Genomic DNA, 2,500 nt, shown 5'->3' on the forward strand with positions numbered 1-2,500 from the left:
TTCACCTCTAACGTCGCAATACGAATGCCCCCGCCTGTCCCTATTAATCATTACCTCGGGTTCCGAAAACCAACAAAATAGAACCGAGGTCCTATTCCATTATTCCATGCACACAGTATTCAGGCGGGCTTGCCTGCTTTAAGCACTCTAATTTGTTCAAAGTAAACGTGCCGGCCCACCCAGACACTCAATAAAGAGCACCTTGGTAGGATTTCAACGGGGTCCGCCTCGGGACGCACGAACACGCACGAGGCGGTCGCACGCCTTCGGCTCGCCCCACCGGCAGGACGTCCCACGATACATGCCAGTTAAACACCGACGGGCGGTGAACCAACAGCGTGGGACACAAATCCAACTACGAGCTTTTTAACCGCAACAACTTTAATATACGCTATTGGAGCTGGAATTACCGCGGCTGCTGGCACCAGACTTGCCCTCCAATAGATACTCGTTAAAGGATTTAAAGTGTACTCATTCCGATTACGGGGCCTCGGATGAGTCCCGTATCGTTATTTTTCGTCACTACCTCCCCGTGCCGGGAGTGGGTAATTTGCGCGCCTGCTGCCTTCCTTGGATGTGGTAGCCGTTTCTCAGGCTCCCTCTCCGGAATCGAACCCTGATTCCCCGTTACCCGTTACAACCATGGTAGGCGCAGAACCTACCATCGACAGTTGATAAGGCAGACATTTGAAAGATGCGTCGCCGGTACGAGGACCGTGCGATCAGCCCAAAGTTATTCAGAGTCACCAAGGCAAACGGACCGGACGAGCCGACCGATTGGTTTTGATCTAATAAAAGCGTCCCTTCCATCTCTGGTCGGGACTCTGTTTGCATGTATTAGCTCTAGAATTACCACAGTTATCCAAGTAACGTGGGTACGATCTAAGGAACCATAACTGATTTAATGAGCCATTCGCGGTTTCACCTTAATGCGGCTTGTACTGAGACATGCATGGCTTAATCTTTGAGACAAGCATATGACTACTGGCAGGATCAACCAGGGAGCTGCGTCAACTAGAGCTGAGCAGCCGGCCGCCCGGGAGTGTGTCCCAGGGGCCCGCGCGAACACGCAAGCGTCCGCTCAATTATTCTGCAAACAGGAGGAGGCTGAGCTCCCCTGCACAATACACCTCGAAACCCTCTCAGGTCCCGGCGGCGCGCCAGCGCCGTCCTAAGTACTTGGTCGGGTTCGAGAGAGGCGCAATCGCCCGGAGTTAGGCGAGTAGACGCTTTAGGTGCGACCACCCGTGCTCCCAACTGAGCTTGCCGCTGCCGACAGAGGCCCGGGAGCGTGCTGTCGTGGCATTGCCGGCGGGAGACAACACGCGCCACCTACGGTGACCGGCAGCTCCAACGCCAGCGCCACAGAAGGGCAAAGGCCCCACGTGGGTGCCGAAGCGAACTCTCCCAGCACAGCGCACGTGCCAACACGTCTGCACAACTGCGATACAAACCACCAGCGAGAACCGCTGGGGCGACCGAGCAGCAGACGGCGTCGCGGCGCCGAGTGCCGGGCGGCGGCGCATCCTCAACGCACACAGTCCTCAGTCGGACCAGCACACTGCAGATGTCCACCGCGCTTCGCACCGGGCCCGCGAGGACCCACTTTGGCCGCCCGGCGCCGCGCGCAGGGTGCCCCGGCGCGCAGCTGCGCCGCCTGCCGCGTCCGTCGGCCGGCGCGCCTGCCACTGGGCGCCCCCACCAGCCGGCTGTAGCGCGTGCGCCCACGCACCGCGCGGCCAGCACGCCGGGCGGCCCCCCCTCACCGGCCGGGGACGGTCCCACCCAGCCACCGCCGCGTATCGCTTCACACACAGATTTGCCCTTACTGATTTACCTCCAGCAACAACAACCGCACCACAATGGGTTTACCAGTTGTTCATTTGCGTTGCGTCACGTCACCAGCAAACGTAGACGTCCATCCCAGTTTGCAAATGCAACGATTATTGCATACCTGTCTGTTAGGTGTCACGACACACTACGTCTGCCCACATACACGCAACAAAATGTGCACGACTAGAGAACACGTGGGAGGTGGCCCCCTACGTATGCGATGTCCATTACGAGACCGACTGTCAACCAGCATCTGTACCATGTCGCAGATGTGGAACGCGGTGCACCATGCTATCACACTGTGTGAGAAGAGACGACTACGTTTGAATACACGCGCCACTACATCAACAGACGGCTCATGCTGATCGCCATCCAGGGCGTCCGTTACTCCCACACGTCTCTATGGCGTACCACACTGCAATGTAGCTGTTATGGGGAGACGGCACGTGGCTGAGTGCACAACATTTGGACCGTATGGTTCGCTGTTGTTGGGCGCAGTCGTACGGTCACACATGTGCCACAGCGTATCATTCAGTACATACGGACCTATGTGCAGTACAATGTGAGGATTAAGCTTACGATATCAGCGGACAGTGGACACAGGCCGTACCACGACGTAGACTGAGCGCTTCGACATGCGAATGCCAGTGAACAGCTGCGAAGGGCA

General features: G+C 57.6%; 1 non-coding gene across 1 annotated transcript in view; it reads right to left on the reverse strand.

Annotated features, from left to right (window-relative positions):
* Nucleotides 1-1,004, reverse strand: part of LOC126138125 (small subunit ribosomal RNA) — a 1,909-nt gene extending 905 nt beyond the window's left edge. The window contains exon 1 of the ribosomal RNA XR_007528146.1: nt 1-1,004. This exon is cut by the window's left edge and continues 905 nt beyond it. This is a non-coding gene — a ribosomal RNA (small subunit ribosomal RNA).
* Between the last annotated feature and the right edge of the window lie 1,496 nt (nt 1,005-2,500).

Source organism: Schistocerca cancellata, unplaced genomic scaffold (assembly GCF_023864275.1).
Source record: "Schistocerca cancellata isolate TAMUIC-IGC-003103 unplaced genomic scaffold, iqSchCanc2.1 HiC_scaffold_650, whole genome shotgun sequence".
Taxonomy (NCBI): domain Eukaryota; kingdom Metazoa; phylum Arthropoda; class Insecta; order Orthoptera; family Acrididae; genus Schistocerca; species Schistocerca cancellata.